Raw genomic sequence first — 24,003 nt, forward strand, 5'->3', positions numbered from 1 at the left:
ACTAGGGCGAAGCGCAACAATTTAAAGAGGCTATCTGCCACTGATGGGTCTCTGTTGATTTTCACTAATGCCACACTACAGGGAGTTTCTAGTTGAGAATGATAAAGATGGGGGCACCTGGGTGGCTCAGTCGGTTGGGCATCTGACTTCAGCTCAGGTCATGATCTCACAGCTCGTGAGTTCAGGCCCCACATCGGGCCCTGTGCTGACAGCTCAGAGCCTGGAGCCTGCTTCAGATTCTGTGTCTCCCTCTCTCTCTCTGCCCCTCTCCTGCTCATGCTCTGTCTCTGTCTCTCAACGATAAATAAATGTTAAAAAAAAAATTAAAAAAAAGAAAAGGATAAAGATTGATACAAATAAATACAATTAGCTCCCTTTAGGAATATCACTGCCCACGAGAGACTCAGGCACCCAAGAGGATAGAATCCACAAGGGATTGTTCTGTAGAGAATTAGGAGTAGCAAATACTTCCAGGTGTCACAGGAACACAAAAGAAAAGCTTTGTAGTACAAAAGATGAAGAGCAGTGACCCTTCAATGGACAATGGAAGTAATTCATATGCTCAAATGATAGACTGGATCAGAAGTGTTGGATATTTGAAAGTTTAGAAGTTATGTGCATAATCTTTGAACCAGCATTTTCATAGTTAGACATGTATTCAAAGGAAATAATTAAGATGTGTACAAAGATTAATTTATAAGATCATCATCCATCATGAAAACAGCCCGAATCACTAACCCATCACTAACAAATGGATGAATAAAATTTGTCCATATTATGGGATATTCAGCAATAAAAAGAAATGATGGTCTGATAGTGCCTCAACATGGGTGAACCTCAAAATCATTATGTTAAGTGAATAAAGCCAGTCTCAAAGTATAACATATTATATGATGCCATTTGTATGAAATGTCCAGAATTTAGACAAACCTAGAGATACAGGAAGTAGATTAATGGCTGCCTGGGTGGAGGAGGAGTGGAGAGGGGGAGAACTATGATGGGTATAGGTTTCTTTTTGGAGTGACAAAAATACCCTAAAATTAGATTTTGGTGACAGTTACCCAACTCTGAATCCACTGAAAACCATTAAATTGCACACTTTGAATGGTTGAATATTATGGTATGTAAATTATAGCTGACCCTTGAAAAATGCAGGGGTTGAGGGTGCCAAACTCTCGAGGTTAAAAATCCAAGTACAATTTTTTATTTATTTATTATGAGACAGATAGAAAGAAAGAGCAAATGCACGTGAGCAGGGGAGAGGCAGAGAGAGAATCTCAAGCAGGCTCCATGCTGTCATGGGGCTCAAACTCACAAACAGTGAGATCATGACCTGAGCTGAGACCAAGAGTCCGATGCTTATCCTACTGAGCCTCCCAGGTGCCCCTCAAGTACAATTTTTGACTTTCCCAAAACACAACTACTAAAATCCTAGTTTTTTGTTTTGTTTTGTTTTGTTTTTAATTAATGTTTATTTTTTGAGAGAGAGACAGAACACAAGGAGGGGGAGGGGCAGACAGACAGGGAGACAATCTGAAGCAGGCTCCAGGCTCTGAGCTGTCAGCACAGAGCCCAATCGATGTAGGGGCTTGAACCCACGAGCCAAAAGATCATGACCTAAGCTGAAGTTGGATGCTTAACCGACCGAGCCACCTAGGCCCCCCTAACAGCCTATGTTTGATTGGAAGGAAGTCTTACCAATAACATAAATAGTTAATTAACACATATTTTGTACATTATATGAATTATATACTGTATTCTAACATTAAAGCAAGCTAGAGAAAAGAAAATATTAAGAAAGTCCTAAGGAAAAGAAAATGCATTTATAGTACTGTATTATAAAACATCCACGTACAAGTGGACCTGTGCAGTTCAAACATGCGTTGATCAAGGGTCAACTGTCTATCCCAATAAAGCTGTTAAAAATATTATTCATCACAGTGTTGCTTAAAATAGAAAAGAAAATTGAAAAAAGAAACCATAAATAACCAACAATAGCGTTGGGTGCATAAATTATTCTGAGCCTATAAGATGTTACATAGCCACTAAAAATAGGTCCACAGGGGGGCGCCTGGGTGACTCAGTCAGTTAAGTGTCCGACTTCAACTCAGGTCACGATCTCGCGGTCCGTGGGTTCAAGCCCCGCGTTGGGCTCTGGGCTGATGGCTCAGAGCCTGGAGCCTGCTTACGATTCTGTGTCTCCCTCTCTCTCTGTCCCTCCCCCATTCATGCTCTGTCTCTGTCTCAAAAATAAATAAACGTTTAAAAAAAATTAAAAAAAAAAATAGGTCCACAGAAGAATATACAATGATTCAATTAGGTAAAATATGTCTATGTATATGGAGTCTTTATGAAAAGGTCTAAAAATATGCCAACATATTTCTTACAGTGATCTTATATGAATCTGTAGGATTAAGGATGAATTTTTTCCTCTTTGCCGATTTAAACACAATGACCATGACTTTCACAGCAATAATCACATGTAATATTTTACTGAGTACTCATGATGTGCCAGGCAGGGCCTGGGCTAAGTGACCGCATGTACTGCATTTACTCCTCCAACAGCCCTATAAAGCAGGCACTATTAACTGCTATTGGTTCACAGATGAGGCCAGTAAGGTTGCAGGAGGTGAGTTTACTCAAGGTAGCACAGTCTGCTAGGTAGCAAATACTAAGCCTTAACTGCTGGTCTCCAAGGTGGAGAGCATACACCCCCAACGACGTGTGCAAGGTGGGGTACAGAAATACTCATTAAACTTCTGCTTATATACTTTTGTCTCACCCTTAAAGCTTGTGTTTGGGACATGTTTTCTACTGCAAGATAACCCATTTGCTTACTTTGCGTCAGGCACATTTCTAAGGGCTTTGTAGATGCTCAGGTAATGCTCACAGCAACCTGAGCTACAGAACCCAAGCTCTTACCTGCCATGCTACTGTGCACAACAAGCAATTTACAAGTAAATATGCAAATTGTGGTTTGCTGGAAGTTTTTAAAAAATTTTTTAACATTTACTTATTACTGAAAGAGAGAGAGCATAAGCAGGGGAGGGGTAGAGAAAGAAGGAGACACAGAATCTGAAGCAGGCTCCAGGCTCTGAGCTGTCAGCACAGAGCCCAACGCGGGGCTCGAACCCACAAATCATGAGACCATGACCTGAGCCGAAGTCAGACACTTAACTGACTGAGCCATTCAGGTGCCCCAAGGAAGTTGTTTGTTTTTTTTTTAATTAGAAGATACATAACCGAAAATATAACTGTGTCTTACACATACATATTTCCAAATAATAAGAGAAGATACAAAGTTGGACTTCCTTTTTGGGAGGAGGTGTGCCTGCCTACATGCGTGCGTGTGTTTAAAGACAGTGCCAATCTTATGATTTGGAGTGAAGAATGACATTTCCTCTCTTGCTAGTGGGTCTTCGTTCGCTCCTTATGATCCATCCGCCTCCATTTCCTGGCAGACAGACAGGAGATGACAGGAGAGGGTGGGTAATTCTTTCTTGTTCCCTCCCACCTCTGGGCTACTTCCCTTGCAGTGACTGCTCCCTCAGGGACTCCATCCCCTACTGGGGGCTCCTGCTCGATGGTTTCTGGTCCCACCTGGCTCAGGTAACCACAGTTCTGCCCTTGGTCCCTTTTCGCCCTGAGGTTGGTGACAGCTTACCCTGCTGCTAGCCTGGCACCTCAACCCTATTTGTTTCCTTAGTCCTGCCCACACATCTGAGAGTAATTCCTTCATTAATTTTCTTACATTTGAACCATCAGAGGAGAATCTTGTTTCCTGCCAGGATCCTGACTGATTGACACTCTCCTCTAGGCCCAAACAAGAGACTTTACAAAATTTGAAGGGGTAAAGCTGACCTACTCAGTGTCAGAGTTCAGAATTCCATCCTCAGTGAGAATATATCCCAAGGACCTTCCCTGCATCTCCAACCAAGAAATTGATCATTGTTAAGCACAGATGAAGTTATAAAAAAATATTTTCATAAAGCTTGATGCGAACTCTGCCAGGAACACATGTGTGATTTCGACCACATGCCTGACCTTAGTCTCTTGTCTAAAGCCAACTCTGGAGCAGCCTGAGGACAGCTCGCCCCACCTCGCTCTCTGTCCAAACCACAGTGGTGACCCAGCTGCACCGCAGCACTGAGCGCTGGGGCCTGGCCTCTGACTGCAGAAAGCAAGGAGACAGACAAAGGGTCCAGACTGTCATTCTCTGGGCTCTAGGGACTGTCAGACGCCCCTGAACACAGTCCAGATTCCCTTCTGGAAGCCAATCTGTCAACACATGCTACCAAGCATGTATGCAAAGTCTTCTTGGGCAAGTCATGACACCAGATCCAGGAAGTAGACAGCAAACGAAAGTCAGCACTGGGCCGCAAGAAGGCCAGTCAGGTCAATACTGTCCACCTCTTTGTCTTCCTTTAGAGCTAAGGAATTGGACACTGAAGCAGACCCTATCAGTGGCAGAGGGAGTGCTCCACAGCTATTACTAACCTAGTCAGAAGGCTTGGAGCAGACATCTGGGGCAGGCAAACCTGAATTTAAATGCACCCTATAAATATCAATCTCTCTTTCTTCCTGCTTCCTGGAGATAGAATAATAAGATAACACTTCAAAAGGAAGAATTCCTCACCAGAACAGGCAATTAGATACTTGCCTTTCAAAAGAGATTGCTGGAATGTTAAGGAGGTCTGGGTTGAATCCTCAGTATAGGGCTTCATGATTTAATCGCTTTGATCAAAAACCCAGAAGTTGCCCTTGTTTTTTTTTCTGTTTGTTTTTTTTAATCTCCTGTATGTAGTTCACCAGCAAGCCCTGTCAGCTCACATCCAAGAGATATAGAAAATTCACCCATTTCTCTGTTATCTCTCTTCTAAAATGAGGGCCCAAACGACCAGACTTTCCTTCTACTCTGGGGTACCTACCTTACTCACCTGCCACTCAGGAACTAGAAGGATCTTCTTAACGCCTACTCAGATCATGTGACTTTTCTGCTTTAAAACCCTCCAATGGCGTCCCATTGCACTTAGAATAAAATCCAAGCTCTTCACTGGGGCTCTAAAGAGCCTCTAATCTCTTGCCCCCCACGAGACTCCTCTTTCCTAGGCTCAGACATTCCAGCCACATGGCTTTCTCTTTCCTGTTGTTAAGTGTGCCAAGCCGTTTCCTGCCTCGGGGCATTTGCACTTGCTGTTTCCCCCACCCCAAATGCTTTCTGCCCCCCAAATTCTTTGTCATCAATCCTGTCTCAGCTCAAATATCTTCCCTTCACAAAGGACTTCTTGAACAAGCAGCTTTTCTAATGTGCCTTACCACATTCCTCACCCTGTTTTATTCTTCATGTTATAAATATGTATATATACTATATTAGTTGTTTTTGCTTTGTTATCTTCCCAAATAGAGCATAAGCCCTGTGAGGATCAGAAATTTATTATATTGTTTACTTGAAACAGTCATAGCATTCAGTAAATAATAAATATTTGTCAAAGGAACAAGTTGTGGGTATAAATATAAGCATTGAACAATAATGAGTCCCCAAGAGTCCATAAACAAGTTAGTTAATATTTGTTAAGTCTGTTTTCTAATTCACAAGTGACACTAACAAGTGCCTAGTGTTTACTCTTTTAACTCTTACAAGAGTTACAAGTTATATATTGTAGAGTTATAAGTTATATAACTTACATGAGTCTACGTGTATGCTTTTATAACCAAGCTTTAACTATAGTATAGTCTGAGAAACTATAAACACTGAGCCAGCTGAAGTCATAAAAGTTTCTCTTCATTAAATTGCAAAGCTAATTCCTTGAAGAGCATGCTGTTATGTGACATCCCTCAGGCTTTGCAAACAGCTCTGACAAGAAAAGAGCACAGAGCTTTTTCAGGGGTGGGATGGGATGGAGAATATTACAGGACCACACACCAGCTTGACTTCACAGTTAGACCCGGGGCTGGAATATTCAAATTGCGTCCTCAAGTGGTACATTACAATCCGCGTGCTTGTGTTGACTTTGGCCATGGACTATGCAACAAACACATTAGACTCTAATCTTGAAACACGAGGCTGCCAGAGACATTTTATCACACCCCATTTAACTCTGCCCTAATTTTGCTTATGCTGGGGCATATACTTCATATTGTTTTTCATGGTGCATTTATCAGGTTCTAGAGGCCAGGGAGGGAAGTTTAAACCCCAGACGTTATTCTCGACCTCGCTTCCCTCTTCCTTCTCATTCAATTCTTCACCAAGTTCAATGCAGTTTACCTCCTGAAGGTTTCTGGTATCAGTCCACTTCTGTTTCCATGATCACCTCCCTGGTCTGGGCCATCCACAGTTCTTGCTGGGGACCTCTGCGGCGGCCCCCTAACCGGTTCTCTGCCTTCATTGTCACATCTCCATTTGAACATTGAAACCAGACTACTCACTTGAAACACAAATCTGGCCATATCATATCCCTGACACCATCAGACAGGATGGCATGCCCTTGGATAAACATCTTCACAGTTCTTCTCACTTTCCTTCCTTGTGATTATCCTCACCTGACTTCACATTTATGTGATGACTTCATCACCTCTGTTACTTCTTAAAGTTCCATGAGGTCGCAGACACTGCCTGACCTCACTTGCTATTGTATCCCCAAGTGTCGGGCACAGTGCCTGGCACCATTGCAGGTGCTCCGTAAGTATTTGCTGATGAATAACAGAATGAATGAGTCTCTATATTCTTAGCCTCTGACTCAATACCTGAACACAGAGAAAGCAATATTTGCTGAAATAATTAATTAATTAATTAACCAAGTAATTAAATAAATTTACTCTGACACTGGAACTAGCCACAATTCCTAAATAGGTCCTAAGCTCAGTTTCTCCTTTCCTCATAAGGTCTCATGTTCTGGACCTTTCTATGTCAAACACACACACACACACACACACACACACACACACACACACACTTAACCAAATCACTCAAAAGACCTACTCTTCATTACCCAGAGATATTTGCCCTAAGAATTACTGCTGTCATAAAACTCCTCATCCTCTTTTACAAGAACATTAAAGGAGTTCAAGCAAGGTAATCTTTACACTCTAGCAAAACAAAGTTGCCAAATACCACTAGTAAATGAAGAATGTTCAAGGGCACCCACTAGATTCTGGTGTTCTCAGTTCTCATTTAAGGACCAACTCTGCAGTTGTTTCATTTAAATTCAGAGCACAAAGACATTCAGGGGATAAATGGCTATCCCACTTCACAGGATATTACCTCAACTCCCATCCAACGTTCTCTAAAGCATTCTCCCCACTTAAGATTTCCTGGAATGGCATGGCTGCAAGTTTAAAAGTAATGTCTTTGGGGCCTCCCCAGAATGCCATCTGTTAAGGAGTGGTGTTTAATACTGGTTAATAAGTTTACCTTGGACCCCACCCAAGAGAATCATCAAAAAGAAGCGCCTGGGTGGCTCAGCGGGTTAAGCCACTGGCTCTTGATTTTGACTCAGGTCATGATCTCCTGGTTCGTGAGTTCAAGCCCTGTGTTGGGCTCTGTGCTGACAGTGCAAATCCTGCTTGGGATTCTCTCTCTCCTCTTTGCCCCTCCCCAGCTTGCTCGCTCGCTCTCTCTCTCTCTCTCTCTCAAAATAAATAAATAAGCTTAGAAAATGAATGATGAGAATAAGAGTTACTATTTACTCAGTGTTGTACTACGTACTCCGCACTGTGTTTAGCTCTGTATGTGCAAAAATCCTATGAGAAGATATTATTATTATAAGGTGGACATTTAGTCTCAGAATAGTTCAGGAACTTACTAGCTTTTTTTATGTGTTATTTATTTAAGTAATCTCTACATGCATTGTGGGCCTTGAACTCACAACCCTGAGATCAAGAGTCACACACTCTTCCAACTGAGCCAGCCAGGTGCCCAAGAACTTACCAGTTATTAAATCACAGAGCTAAAGCCCATGTTCTTGATTACCACTGCATATAATAGGGCTATGAACACCAAAAGGAGACACACACACACACACACACACACACACACACACACACACAGAGAGAGAGAGAGAGAGAGAGAGAGAGAGAGAGAGACATCCCAAATTCTTTTTTCATAACTTGCAGGATATAAATGACAACATTATAGGTGCTCTAGATTTTTATTCAGTTATAAACTTTGGCAAGCATTTAAAAAATAGTAAGTATATTAGTCAGCTTTTATTAGGTTATGTTTCAGTAACAACAAATCCAAAATATCAGTGGTTTACAATAAAATAAATGTATTTCGGGGCGCCTGGGTGGCGCAGTCGGTTAAGTGTCCGACTTCAGCCAGGTCACGATCTCGCGGTCCGTGAGTTCGAGCCCCGCGTCGGGCTCTGGGCTGATGGCTCAGAGCCTGGAGCCTGTTTCCGATTCTGTGTCTCCCTCTCTCTCTGCCCCTCCCCCGTTCATGCTCTGTCTCTCTCTGTCCCAAAAATAAATAAACGTTGAAAAAAAAATTAAAAAAAAAATAAATAAATGTATTTCCTGTTCATGTTACTTGTCCGCCACGGGTCAGCTAAGGCTCTGCTCCAAATATCTTCTCCATTCTAGGTATCATCCTGGGATTTGATGGCCACTTGGCAGAGGAAAAAAAAGGGGGGGGGGGGAAATGGCAAACCCTTGTGACAGCCCTTAAGTCTTCTGCATGGACATGACACCCGTCATTTCTCCCCACATCCTACTAACCAAAGCAAGTGGCAGGGCCAGACTTGACATCAATGAGTTAGAGAAGTATTCTCCTTTCACAAGATAGGCAATGCCAGTTTCATGGAAATAACTGAGGAGCAAGTTCATTACTGGGAAAGGAGCCCAATAATCAGTAGTAATAATATAATTTACCAAAACAAATGAAGATGGAAGCTCCTAAGGGTCAGATATAATTAACACATCCCACCCATGCTACTTGAAAGGAGATAGAAATAAACAACAGAAAAACTCAACCCAAATTGGCTTAAGCAAAAAGGGAGACTTACTGGCTTGGGTTAGTGCAAGTGCCATTGACTTAGAGGTGGGGTTTGATATCCTGGCCCAGACACTCAAATGAAATGATGTTGTTAGAACCTAATCTATCTGTCCTCTCTACCCCCTCTCATTTTCCTCATCTTTACCTATGCTTTTCTTTGTGCTGGCTTCATCCTTAAGTAAGCAAGCTGCCCGCGGCTCACGGCTGATAGCCTTAAAGCTCCAAACCAACAAAAAGAAACATGTCCTCTTCTGACAGATCCTGAGCAGGTCCCAAGATTGGCCCTAATTGGACCAACTTGGGTACCAATCAGTCAACATGGCCAGAGGGTTCAGTGTTTTATTATCTATCCCTGGGTCACTCCTAGAGCAGATATGGGCCTCAGTGAAGCCCCTCACACTGAGAATAGTATTGCCTCTTTTTTTCTAAATTTCCTGAAATAACAAAATCCCTGAGGAGTGTCAATATTATCTGATTTCAAAACATTCACAGTGACTTGCATAGTCAAACAGATTTAAGAGATTGGCATTTTTACAATATTTACTAAAGCTACCATCTGTAACAATTTTTCTTCTCTTGCCTCACAAATCCAACTTGTCTTCATTACAAACAATAACGAATAAGATGATGTGAAAGATTAACTTAACATTTACTGACTAAAACAGAGGAAATACTAAATAAAACAAATTTTGAGTTGAAACCTAACCTAACCTACTTAGAAAGGTCAGACCCAAATATCTGCCATCCGGGATACGAAGCAAATACTCATATTCCATTACTATGCCACAAAAAATCACTGCATGCTAATCTGGGAGATTTTAATTAGGGAAATCTGTGCTGTGAATTACTGGTAAATTTTAAGCAAAACAGTGGTCCACAATGTAATATTTCTACCTGGGCAGACAGTAATATGATATGTGCCCATTGCACAAAGTAAATAATTACAATGTCTTTAGCACATTTCTCCTCTTTTGTTATTTACAGCAACACTAGCTACTGTCACCAAGAGACCCCAAGTTTCAATGGTTGATGGTTAAAGACAAGAAAGCTCTATTCTTCATTAAGGTAACTCTCCACAGTGAGTGTTCCAGACTGACAGGCAGCTCCCATTTGCTGCAGTAATTCTGGCACTCAGCCTGAATCTGGTCTCTTAGCCTGTGGCTCTCCAACCGCTAGGAAAGGGTTTTCTTAACCTTGACAAAATTTGAACCAGACAAAGCTTTGTTAGGAGAGGATGTCTTGTGCATTGTAGAATGTTCAGCAGCATCCCTGGCCTTGACTTACTAGATTCCAGGAACTCCTCAACCCAAGTTGTGACAACCAAAAATGTCCTCAGACTACCAAATGCTCACTTGTGGGGTGGGAGGGCAAAAAGTTCCCCTAGTTAGGAACCAATGGTCTAAAACTAGGCCTGTAATTAGTTTTGTTAAGATTACCAGGTGATTCCCCCAAAGGCAAGGAAATTAAAAGCAAAAAAGAACTACTGGGACCTCATGAAGATAAAAAGCTTCTGCACTGCAAAGGAAACAATCAACAAAACTAAAAGCCAACCAACGGAATGGGAAAAGATTGGCAAATAACATATCAGACAAAGGGCTAGTATCCAAAATCTATAAAGAGCTCACCAAACTCCACACCCAAAAAACAAATAATCCATTGAAGAAATGGGCAGAAAACATGAATAGACATTTCTCTAAAGAAGACATCCGGATGGCCAACAGGCACATGAAAAGATGCTCAACGTTGCTCCTCATCAGGGAAATGCAAATCAAAACCACACTCAGATACCACCTCACGCCAGTCAGAGTGGCTGAAATGAACAAATCAGGAGACTACAGATGCTGGCGAGGATGTGGAGAAACGGGAACCCTCTTGCACTGTTGGTGGGAATGCAAACTGGTACAGCCTCTCTGGAAAACAGTGTGGAGGTTTCTCAAAAAATTAAAAATAGACCTACCCTATGACCCAGCAATAGCACTGCTAGGAATTGACCCAAGGGAGACAGGAGTGCTGATGCATAGGGGCACTTGTACCCCAATGTTTATAGCAGCACTCTCAACAATAGCCAAATTACGGAAAGAGCCTAAACGTCCATCAACTGATGGACTGATGAAATTGTGATTTATATACACAGTGGAATACTACGTGGCAATGAGAAAGAATGAAATATGGCCTTTCGTAGCAACATGGATGGAACTGGAGAGGTTATGCTAAGCGAAATAAGTCATACAGAGAAAGACAGATACCATATGTTTTCACTGTTATGTGGATCCTGAGAAACTTAACAGAAGACCATGGGGGAGGGGAAGGGAAAAAAAAAAAAGGTTAGAGAGGGAGGGAGCCAAACATAACAGACTCTTAAAAACTGAGAACAAATTGAGGGTTGATGGGGGGGTGGGAGGGAAGGGAGGGTGGGTGATGGGTATTGAGGAGGGCACCTGTTGGGATGAGCACTGGGTGTTGTATGGAAACCAATTTGACAATAAATTTCATACTTAAAAAAAAAGATTACCAGGTGATTCCAATGTGTAATGAGGATTGAGAACCAATGTCCACATCATTAACTACATCCTAAAGAAATCCCAGAGAAAACCCAAGCAATTCTTCAGAGCCTTGGCTTTTATACAGCATTTCTACTCACCCGACACGAGCAAGGACCAGTCACAGGTATGTCCTCCCACCTCCCCACCCCCACGTAGGGGGGATAAGTGCTAGGAAACACAGTCCATGGCTGGGCAGCCACTTCCTAGCACCAACTGTATGGAAGGGGATTTGCAAATTTTTGTAGATAGGGGCATCTCTGCCTCATCTCTCAATTTCCCCCCTTTTGATAGAATTTGCCTCCCCTCACATGGACAGTATCTCTGTCAAGGGCTGAACTAATGACAGGTCTTCCTAGAGAAGTGGTCTTTAAGCAGAACTGGTGTACCAAATCATTTTCTCCCCTCTGGCATCAGAGCTGTTATGTTATGAGCCAGAGCTGCTGCTCACCAATTACAACAGAGTACCTTCTATGTACCAGGCATTATGCTAATGGTTTTACATTTGTTTACCTATTTCACACTTGCAATAACCTATGATAGGTGCTATTAAGTATGCACATTTCACAAGTAAAGAATTTGTCTAAGGTCAAGGGCACAGATGAGGGGCATACCTGGACTGTGGGACTACCCAAGTTCATGCTCTTGACCATCAAGGCTACATGATCTCTATAGGGAAAGCCCACCTACAACAGAGGAGACTGAAGCCACACAGACAGCAGTACAGGCAGAGAAAGCAGAAACCCTAGGGCTGGCTCTGCTCCTGCCTTTACACGGTGTGTTTGTGCGAACCAGTAGATTCCTCTTTCCCCTTAAGGTACTTTGAATGATCTTTCTGTTATTTACAACCAAAGTCTTTATTGCTCTATCATGTGAAAGCATTAACCCATATGGGTTCTCCATTTCTGGAAACTAAACGTTCTAGGATCATAGGACACTCAGGACGAAAGGTGGTACTGGGAGCTCTTCTCCCTATAGCCAAGGGTGCTGATGTTAGCCCCTCAGTTACTGGCAAAATGGCGTCCTCGGTGGGGGTGAATTTATTAGGCAACTCAACACCAACCAACACTACTGCTGCTATGAGCTTGACCTGGGCTTCAGAGATTGTTCTGCATGGATGGTGAGGCTGAGTCTATACCTTGCAACCATTTCTGGAAATTTAAAATCCTAAACCTGCTTTGGATGCCTAGAGGGTTTCTTAGCGCCTTAATCTCAGTTGGGCCTTTCTCTCCTCATTCCCTTTTTACCACCATAGGAACTGAGCCTTGAGCTACTATGGATTTAGTTCTATCATCTGTTGGCTTACTTGTGGCAAGACTGCACACCTCTACGTGGGAACACAGATCGTTCCTTGCTTTCCTATTTTTATCCATCACCAGGCATCCCTGATGTGCACAGCTTGTTCAGATTACCAGTCACGCCTGATTAGTATCCATAAAACTGGTTATTTTCTGTCTTACTGAATTTCCTTGCAGGGCTGGGTCTAGTGCCCATGCATCCTCAGCCTAGTGACCACATCTATTTCTAAACCTTGGCCCCACCCAATGTAAACCACTTTGCTGTGGCTAACCATCTGTGGTGAACCAAGATCACCGACAATTTCATTCAACAAATACTTATTGCATCACTACGATGGTACTAAGTGCTGGGGGTACCAAGGTGAATAAGATATGTCGCATGATGATAAGATGTATCACACTCTTTGTCTTACCCCCTCAATAATTTTTATGAGGACCGGTTGTGTGCCTGTCCGTGGCTAGTGTTGCTAATTACAACCATGAGCAAGATACACACGGTCCCTGCCTTCATGAAGCTTAAAAGTTAAGAGGAAGGGAGGGAGGGAGATAGAGAGAGAGACAGAGACAGATTATAAACAAGTAAATGCACAACAAAAACTAATTACAGAGACTGTTATAAGTACTACAAAAGGGAATAGAGTGACTATTGGAAAATAGGATAAAAAGAGAAAGAGATCCACTTGGACACAGTGGTCAAACTTCTAAGACCTTAAAATGTTTCCCTATCGTGTACTAATCTTCCATTACAGTGCTTAGAAATTTTCAAATGGCATCCCGTCATGGTCTAAACGCAGCTTTTTGTGTGTGTTGTTTGGCCAACATAATATTTTTTTAAAAAATAATTCAAGTGAGCATAGTTCTCCAGCTTGCTCCAGGCCCCCTCCCTCCCCATTGCTTCTACTGAGCTTTGATTGTACACTTATGCAATCCGCCGGGTTGGCCCTTACCAGCATTTCAATTTTGTAACTCTTGACTCAATCCTCAAAATACTTGAGGCAATAGATGAGATCCTCTCCCTCTCAATTTGATAAATACACAAGTGTGTATGAAAGAAAGCACATCGTTGGCTGCTTGCAAGGTAGAAGAATGTAAGTCTGCCAACTCTTCAAGTAATAGCTCTTGCCTCAATAATGACTTCAGCCACTCACTCGAGAATCCTAAGGGAGCATCTGAGACTGAGATACAGAGGTGAATATTCAGACTGGAAGCACTCATACATGAAACATAGGATTTATGTCCCATTTAAAAGACCAAGAGCACTAAAATGTAGCTGGGAATATTTAACAGCCATAAAGCAGTGAAGGCCTACATAGAAAGCCTGTGAGTAACTAAGCAGACACACAAGACATTACAGACATGCTAGGTTAGGTCGCCAAGCATCAGAGTTTGTAAAAAAAAAAACATGACGGCTTAAATGGGGGCACTCAGAGTAATTACGCTTGGGCCTTTGCTTTATGAAACCCTGAAATTACAAGTCAGATAAATTAGGAGAGCAGTTCCTTGGCAAAACGATTTCTTCCAGCAAAACAGAAGGTCAGACCATGTATTTATTCACATAGCAAGGTCCCTGAATCGCTTCAAATATGTATGTTTGTATGGGATTTATCTCATGTTTTGTTCCAGAAGAATTTACAAATAGCCTGTAATAATCCATAAAATACAGCCAGGAGGTGTAAAATAAAGGACTTCTTACCTCTCAAATCAGAGAGAACTTGGCCAGGTTAGAATGTCAGTGTTTTTCTTAGCTAATATTAATACCTCCCAAGTTCTCCATTTCCACTGTATAAAAAGAGTAGAATAATTTTACATACTGCAAGGAGTGGTTGAGGGATTAAATTACACAATCTCCATAAAGCATGCAGTACACTGATCATATTTTTGTTATTAGATTAGAACTCCTAAAAAATGAGATAGATCATATCATAACGTAGAAGGACAGTATCAGAAGCCATGGCCAAACGAGGATCAGAAATGGAGTCAGTTCAGGGGCATGTGTGTGGCTTAGTCAGTTGAGCATCCGACTCTGAATTTTGGCTCAGGTCATAATCTCACGGTCGTGGGATCAAGCCCTGTATTAGGCTCTGTGCTAACAGCGTGGGGCATGCTTGCGATTCTCCCTCTCTCTCTCTCTCTCTGTCTCTCTGTCACTCTGCCCCTCCCCTGCTCATGCGCAAGCACACATTCTCTCTCTCTCTCAAAATAAAATAAACTAAAAAAGACAAAGAAAAGAAAAAGAAAGAAAGAAATGAAGTCAGTCCAGAAGTCTCTATACAAAATGTTAAGCAGTTTCTCCCCTGGTGGTGGAGTTACAGTTGTTTCATTTTATTCTCCCCCTTGATCCTGAATTGCTTTAATATTACTTTTAGCATCAGATAAAACAGTAAAGCAGTTTCCATTTGGGGTGAAGAAATTTAGAGGAAGTTCAGATGTATCTGAAACTGTAAATCAAGGGCAAAACTGGATTCTACTCTCAAACACTTGATTTCATGCATCCTCTGAGGAGATAAGCCCAGCACCAGGGGCACACTTGTAAATTATAGGTCTAAATTTACATATCCAGGACTACAGGACTAGTGAGCTCAAAGCTGCAGCAGGAAAGCCAAAGGTGTTGATGACCACAGCAGGCAGACTCATATGTGGTGATGCCACATGGGGCCCTAAACTCCCACACATTATACTATAAGTAAAGCACTTTCCAGGCCACCCACATTTATACTAACAGTTAAAATATAGGGGAAATCAAGAATGTTCATGCATAACTGTCATAGTGCCCAGATTTCATGCCTGCCCTTTGCTGACATTTGCTCTTTGCCTAACTTCAAAGCAGTGAGCCTGGGAGAATCATCTACATTTTTATAGTTGACCAATAAATCTGACCTTCTTTTTCTCATGTAGACCAATAAAGCATTTATTTACATGTGGAATCATTTATAAATAGAGTATTTTATTAAACTCATAAAGATATCTCAGAACACACACCATCTTTCCAGGAACAATGAATAAATTTTCAGGTTTAAGATTTGCTTGGGATTAGCTCTTTCTACCACTTGACCTGATCAACTGCCATAAGGCCATTTATTTCATTAAATTTCATCAAATAGAGATTTTCAGGCTCATGCTCTCAGAGTTATACCGCCATAATTACAGATTATATGTATTTTGATATTCATTTTTCCCCCTAGGGCACTTTCCCCTTTAAACCAGGTCAAAGAAAATTTGAAGACTGAATTAAAATCTTTTTAAAATTTAAAAGAATTTTAAATTAATTTTTAAAAGTGTGCTAGTGGCTTTTGTCTCTAAAATGTGCCAGACACTCGCTAGGCCCTGGAGGTATCACGCAAAACACACACAGTCCTTTACCTCATGGAGAGGATAGTGCAGGGAGAATGTGCATGTATGGTCACACAAGCCTGTGTAACCACAGGCAGGGTGCTCAGAGACCATATATAGTGGCCATGACAATGCACCGCGTGCATCTCTGGCTGCAGGGAGCGTAGCTCACTGACAGTCCTAGCTGCTGCTCCTCCAGATCCTTTGGCCAATGGCTGAGCGTGGTGGGCGAATTCTGTGCCTCCAATAGGCAGCTTGTGCTTGAGGACACTCTATTGGCCTCCCTGAAGTGTTCTTGGAGCTGTGCAGAGTTTGAGACCCTTCCCACTTCTCCTTTATCTTTCACAGAAGCCGACCTGCATCACCGTCTGAAGGCTCTCTCCATCTATTTCTGCTTCTCCAGCTCCTCCTGCCTCCTCCCCTAAAAAATCCCTTGCACATCTAATCGCTTTTTGACATCTGCTTCTCAGAGGATCTGAACTAATACAGCATATGAGAGAGGAACACGCCAATTTTTAGAAGTCAGGGAAGACTTCTGCCGGAGGTGCTAACTGAGATATGACTGTAAGTAGAATGCACTGAAGCCAAGAGGAAGAGAAGAGCATTCCAGATATGTATTAGCATGTGCAAAGGTCCTCCAGTTACAGGAAAGAGTGTGTCCAGATGGAAAGAAAAGAAGAGAGGAAGAAAAGAACATTAGGTGCTTTGCCTAGAATAGAAAGCAGAGAGACAGAGAGAGAATGAGAAGAAGAAGAAGGTACAGACGTGGACAAGGACCAGATAAAGAGAGAAAAATAAAAATATCCATTCCTGCTCTCCATAGTGAGGTCAATATGGTGCTAGAGTTAAGAAGAAATACGCTGTGTAGGTCAGGGCCCCATTTAATTTTTCATAAGAATTTATTTACTCATTTAGTTTTAATGTCTTACTAAGGAAGGCCAACAAAGAACAAAGCCAACTCTGCATAATTCCTCAGGTTATTGTAACACTTTTGGTAAAGTTAAAGCATTACTACGGTACAGGCCAAGGTGCTATCACAAAAGACTACAAAATACAATTTAATTGAGACAAACATGTGTTTCTCTTTTATATAATGGTCTACACAGAAGCAGGTTGTCTAAGGCAGGTAAAGAGCTCTGTTCTTTTTTTTTTTTTAATATAATTTATTGTCAAATTGGCTTCCATACAACACCCAGTGCTCAACCCAACAAGTGCCCTCCTCAATGCCCATCACCCACTTTTCCCTCTCCTCCACCCCCATCAACCCTAAGTTTGTTCTCTGTATTTAAGAGTCTAAAGAGTTCTTTTCTGTTGGCTCACACTGGGACGCATGATGGTGGGTTGGTGCTGCCATCTTTCACAATGGTTTCCAACATGGCAGCTCCAGATGTTGCAATTTCCCCAATTCTCACCATTGGGAATGGAGGGAGGAGAAAATAGAGCATCCTATAGGCCCAAATTTGGAGAATGGACACAGCTGCCTACAAAGGAGGCTGGGGAAATTAGTCTCTAGTTGGAAACCCACATGCCCATAAAACTTGGAGGAGTGTTCTATTATTAAAAGAACAAAAGTTAAACAATGGGTCAAAGAAGAAATCAAAAGGGAAGTTAAGAAAATACCTTGAGGGGCGCCTGAATGGCTCAGCCGGTTGAGCGTCCAACTCTTGACTTCAGCTCGGGTCATGGTCTCACAGGTTCATGATATTGAGCCCTGTGTCAGGCTCTGCGCTGAGTGTGGAGCCTGGTTGGGATTCTCTTTCTCTCCCTCTCTCTGGCCCTCGCCCTTCAAAATAAACTTAAAAAAAAAAAAAAACTAAAATACCTTGAGACATATAAAAACAAAAACTCAACGTACCAAACTTCTGGGATGCACTGAAGGCAGTGCTAAGAGAGTATGTATTTGTAAAGACATATTTACAAATGAAGAAAGATTTCAAAACAACAACCTAGCTTTATATCTCAAGGAATAGAAAAAGAACAAATTAAACCCAAAATTAAAGCAAAGAAGGGAACAAATAAAGACTACAGCAGATATAACTAAATAAAAAAACAATAGAAAAAAAAATCAATGAAACTAAGAGCTAGTTTTTTTAAAAGATCAACAAAATTGACAAACTTTTAGTAACACTAAGAAAAAAAAGGGATAAGACTCAAATAACTAAAATCAGAAATGCAAGAGGAGACATTACAACCAATGCCACAGAAATAGAAAGGATTATAAGAGATTACTATGAACAATTATATGCCAACAAACTGGATGACCTATAAGAAATAGATGAATCCTAGAAATACACAACCTACCAAGACTGAATCATGAAGAAATAGAAAATCTGAACAGACCAATAAATAGTAAGGAGAATTAATTAGTAATCAAAAATCTCCCAAAAAGAAGAGCCCAGGACCAGATGGCTTCAATGTAGAGAATACTGCCAAACATTTAAATAAGAATTAACACCAATCTTCCCCCAAACTCTTCCAAAAAACTGAAGAGGAGGGAACATTTCCAAATTCATTCAGTGAGGCCACTATTACCCTGACACCAAAGGAAAACAAAGATGTTACAAGAAAAGAAAACTATGGGCCAATATTCCTGATGAATACTAATGCAAAAATCTCGACAAAATACTAACAAACCAAATTCAGTAGCACATTAAAAGAATTACTCCACCATGAACAAGTAGGATTCATTCCTAGAATGCAAGAATTGTTCAATATAAAAAAGCAATCAATATAATACATCACATTAACAGAGTGAAGGACAAAAACTACTTGATCATCTCAATCAATGCAGAAAAATCATTTGATAAGATTCAACACCCTTTTTCATGATAAAAAACATTCAAACCAGGAACAGAAGTAAATTACCTCCACATAATAAAACCATATATGAAAAGCTCACAGCTAACATACTCAATGATAAAAGACAAAAACATTCCCTCTGAGATCAGGAATAAAACAGAGATGCTTGTTCTTGCCACTTCTAGTTAACATAGTATTGGAAGTCCTAGTTAAAGCAATTAGGCAAGAAAAAGAATTAAAAGGCATCTGAAATGGAAAGGATAAAGTAAAATTATCTTTGTTCACAAATGACATGATCTTGTATCTAGAACAAGCTAAAGATTACACACACACATACACAGAAACTCTCTGCGTATAAAAATATACAAATCAACACACAAAAATCAACTGCATTTCTATACACTAGCAATGAATAATCCAAAAAAGAAATTCAGAACACAGTTATATTTACAATAACATAAAAAACCCATAGGAATAAATTTAACCAAGAGGTGAAAGACTTGTACATTGAAAAGTACAAAACACTGCTGGAAGAAATAAAAGCAAATACAAATGAATGGAAACACATTCTGTATTCATGGATTGGGAAACTTAATATTGTTAAGATGTCAGCATTACCCAAACCAATTTACAGAGTCAATGCAATCCATATCAAAATCCCAATAAAATTTTTTGAATAAATAAAAAAAAATCCATCCTAAAAGTCCTATAAAATCTGAAGGGACTCCAAATAACCAAAACAATTTTGAAAAATAAGAACAAAGTTAGAGAATGCTCCTTGCTGATTTCAAGATATAGTATAAAGCTATAGTAATCAAAATAGTGTGGTACTGGAATAAATACAGACATAAAGGCCAATGGAATAGAATAGAGAGCTCAGAAATAACCTTTGCATTTATGGTCAAACAATCTTTAACAAGGATGACAAGACCACTCGATAGGGAAAGGATAGTCTTGTCAGCAAATGGTGTTAGGAAAACTGTATATCCACATGAAAAAAAATGAAGTTGGACCATTATCTTACATCAAATAGAAGAAAAGAAAAGAAAAGAAAAGAAAAGAAAAGAAAAGAAAAGAAAAGAAAAGAAAAGAAAAGAAAGGCTCAAAATGGATTAAAGACCTACATATAAAATCTTAAACTAAAAACTAGATAAAAACATGGGAAAAGCTTCATGACATTTGACTTGACAATGAATATGACATCAAAGCACAGGCAACAAAAGCAAAAATAGGCAGATGAGACTACTTAAAACTTAAAAACTTCTGCCCATCAAAGGACACAATCTACAGAGTGGAAAGGAAAGCTATGGAATAGGAAAAAATGTGTACAAATTATATACCTTGTAAGGGGTTAATGTCTAGAATATACAATGAGTTCCTACAACTCAATGACAAAAAATCTAATAACCTTATTTAAAAATGGACAAAGGACTTAAATAGACGTTTCTCCAAAGATGATATACAAATGGCCAACAAACATGAAAAGATGCTTCTCAACATCATTAATCATCAGAATAATGCAAATCAAAACTACAATGAAGTATTACTTCATATCCATTAGAATGGCTACTATAAAAAACAAACAAACAAAAGAATAGTGTTGATGAGGACGTAGAAAAACTGGAAGCCTTGTGCCCTGCTGGTGCGATTGTAAAAGTGCAGCTTCTGTGGAAAACAGTATGTTGGTTCCTCAAAACAGTTAAAATAAAACTACCATACATGATCCAGCAATCCCACTTCTGGATATATGTCCTAAATAATTGAAAGTAGGGTCTTGAAGACATATTTTCATACCCGCGTTCACAGAAGCGCTATTCACAGTAGCCACGAGGTTGAAGCAACCCTACTGTGCATCAACAGATGAATAAATATACAAAATGTAGTATATACATACAATGCAGTATTACTGAGCCTTTCAAAGGAAAGGAATACTGTGATATGCTACCACATGCATGAACCTTCAGGACATTATGTGAAGTAAAATAAGCCAATCACAAAAAGACAAAGACCGTATGATTCCACTTACTTGAGATCCCTAGGGCAGTCACACTCATAGAGCAGAAAGTAGAATGGGAGGGAGAAGAAAGTAGCCAGGGGCTGGCAGAAGAGAGGCAAGGGGAGTTGTTTAATGGGTATAAAGTTTCAGCTTTGCAAGATGAAAAGTGCTGGAGATGGGATGCACAACGATGTGAGTACATGTAACACTACTGAACTATATACGCTTAAGAGTGTTTAAGATGGTAAATTTTATGTTATGTGTTTTTTACCACAGTGTTTTAAGCTATAAAAGGAGGGGAGCAAATCATAGTATAATAGCACAACCAGAATACTGACATTAATCTTACCCAATTATTTATTTTTAAAAAAAAATTTTTTTAACGTTTATTTATTTTTGAGACAGAGAGAGACACAGCATGAACGGGGGAGGGGCAGAGAGAGAGGGAGACACAGAATCGGAAGCAGGCTCCAGGCTCCGAGCCATCAGCCCAGAGCCCGATGCAGGGCTCAAACTCGCGGACCACGAGATCGTGACCTGAGCTGAAGTCAGACACTTAACCAACTGAGCCACCCAGGCGCCCCTTACCCAATTATTTATTGACCAATCTCTTTCAGATTCTCCACTTTATTTGTAGTCGTGTGTGTGTGTGTGTGTGTGTGTGTGTGTGTGTGTGTATGCGTAAAATTAAAGTTTTAACAGCTTAACTACAAAAAATGGACAAAAGGGAGAATAGGTACATGGGGACAGTTAGTGGGGCACAGTGACACTCTCTTCATTCATTCCTTATTTATTCATTGTGTGCCCACTCCAAGTTAGACATGGTGCCAGGCACTAGGCATACAATAGGGAATATGACACAGTCTTGGGGAGCTTACATTCTATCGTGGAGACAGATAATTACAACTTAGTGCAAGAAATGAGCTTCAGCAAAGTACAAGGGCAATGGAATCAAACAAGAGTATTGCTCATCCCAGACATGCGAAAGGGGAATAGTCAGGGAATGTTTTTTGGAAGGGCTGTCTCAGCTATGACACGAGAGAAAAGCAGGATTTGCCAGGCCAAGGCATTCCTGACAAATGTCTGGAAGCAAGAGAATACATGATGCATTTTGCAGAACTTAAAACACTTCAACATGGTAAGAGTTTACAGTGAGATGGGACGTGCTGAGAAATATCACTGCAGAGGGGTCCAATCACAAAAGGGCTCTCACTATGCTAAAGTGTTTACCTATTCCTAGGAGTAGTGGGATGTGTCCATCGTAGGAAGGGGCTGCCCTTAACTGAACACCAAGCATCATGCTATGAGCTTGATATTCATTATCACATTTTATCTTCCTCACCACAATCCACTGAGGTAAATGCTATCTTCATTTTACAGATGAGGAAACTTAAGACAATCATGTTTGTGTAGACCACCCAAGGTCACACAGCAGCTCAGAAGTAACAGAGCTACGGAATGAACACAAATTTTTCTGATTCCCAAAGCCCGCAGTATTTAAAAATTAAATACATGACAAATAACAGGACAGGCTTCAGGCTTATTAGCAGCTCTTGAGTCAGGCAGCTAGAGTTTGAATCCTGGCTACAGATCTTATTAGTTGTGTGACCTTGGGCAAGTGACTCTTTGAGCATCAATTTATTTTTCAATATAAATACATTTCAGGGCAATACAAGGGCTGTGGGATCTCAGTTTTTCAGACTCCTTTGTAAAACTGAGGGTAATGATAATAACAATGAACACGTAACAGCACTCTAAAATTATTAGCTATCATTATAATTATTTTATACTCCTTCCCAATCTAAATATCATCTCAAAGAGAAGCTGCTAGAAAGAAAGAGAGAGGTAAAACAGGATGAATATATATTCTATAGGTTTTATAAAAACAGTGCTCTGATGGAGTGCTGGTGGTCTTAGTTGCATCACCAATTTATTGACTGGTTACTCAGGGTCTATGTTTAATCTCTCATAAATGGGGTTACCAGTATCTCAGCAATCAAACCATAGAATCACAGTGAGGATCAACAGAAATAGAGAATATCGAAGTACTGTAAAAGTATAAAGGTGGTATGTTTGCCTCATTATTATTAAAATACCACATGGATTCAGCTATTTGACATATTTTCACAAAATTTCTACTACACTCTTGGCACTGTGCTAAGGCTATGAAGGCTCTTAAATTATAAGTGAAATATTATGTACTTATTATGCTTGTGGTTTTCTTAGAACTGGCACCATAACTTTGATCAGATCCTTCAAAGGATGCATGATCCCAAAAAGGCTAAGAAGTATTCTGCTAGATACTGTGGACAAAAAAAGTAAACAATCCCTGTTAAGATCAGAAACAAGACAAGAATGTCTGCTCTGATCCCTTCTATTCGATGCTGTGTTGGAAGTTCTAACCAAGTAAGGAAACTAAGCAAAAATAAAAAAGCATCCAGATTGAAAAGGAAAAGGTAAAACTCCCTCTATTTGTACGTGACATGATCTTGTATATAAAAAACCCTTACGAATCAAAATAAAACCTATTAGAGCCAGTAAATAAATTTTAGTGTGACTGCAGAATACAAGAAGATCAACATGTAAAAATCAGGTAGGTTCCTATTCATTACTAATGAATAATCCAAAAATTAAGAAAATAATTTCATTTATAATAGCATCAAAAAGAATAAGACACTTAAGAAATGAAGTTAGCAAACAAAGGGAAAGATTTGTACTCTGAAAGCTACAACACATTGTTGAAAACAATTAAAGACCTATATAAATGGAATGGCATCTCATGTTCATGGATTGGGAGACAATTCCCTTTTTACAGAAGCTAAGGCTGTATTGATACAGAAAGGTAAGAGACACAGAACAGCTCAAAAAAAATCTTGAAAAAGAAGAACAAATTTGAAGGGCTCACACTTCCCAATTTCAAAACTTATTACAAAGCTACAGTAATCAAGACTATGTGGTATTGGAATTGAGGACACACATACGTATCAGTGGAATTGAAATAAACTCATGTCTATAGTCAATTGATCTTTGACAAGGGATTTTCAATGG

At 40.3% G+C, this 24,003-nt stretch overlaps 1 protein-coding gene across 3 annotated transcripts in view; it reads right to left on the bottom strand.

Moving 5' to 3' along the window:
* Positions 1–24,003, bottom strand: part of FRMD4B (FERM domain containing 4B) — a 324,897-nt gene that overhangs the window by 270,765 nt on the left and 30,129 nt on the right. The gene's annotated exons all lie outside the window — the stretch shown is intronic.

Source organism: Leopardus geoffroyi, chromosome A2 (assembly GCF_018350155.1).
Source record: "Leopardus geoffroyi isolate Oge1 chromosome A2, O.geoffroyi_Oge1_pat1.0, whole genome shotgun sequence".
Classification (NCBI taxonomy): domain Eukaryota; kingdom Metazoa; phylum Chordata; class Mammalia; order Carnivora; family Felidae; genus Leopardus; species Leopardus geoffroyi.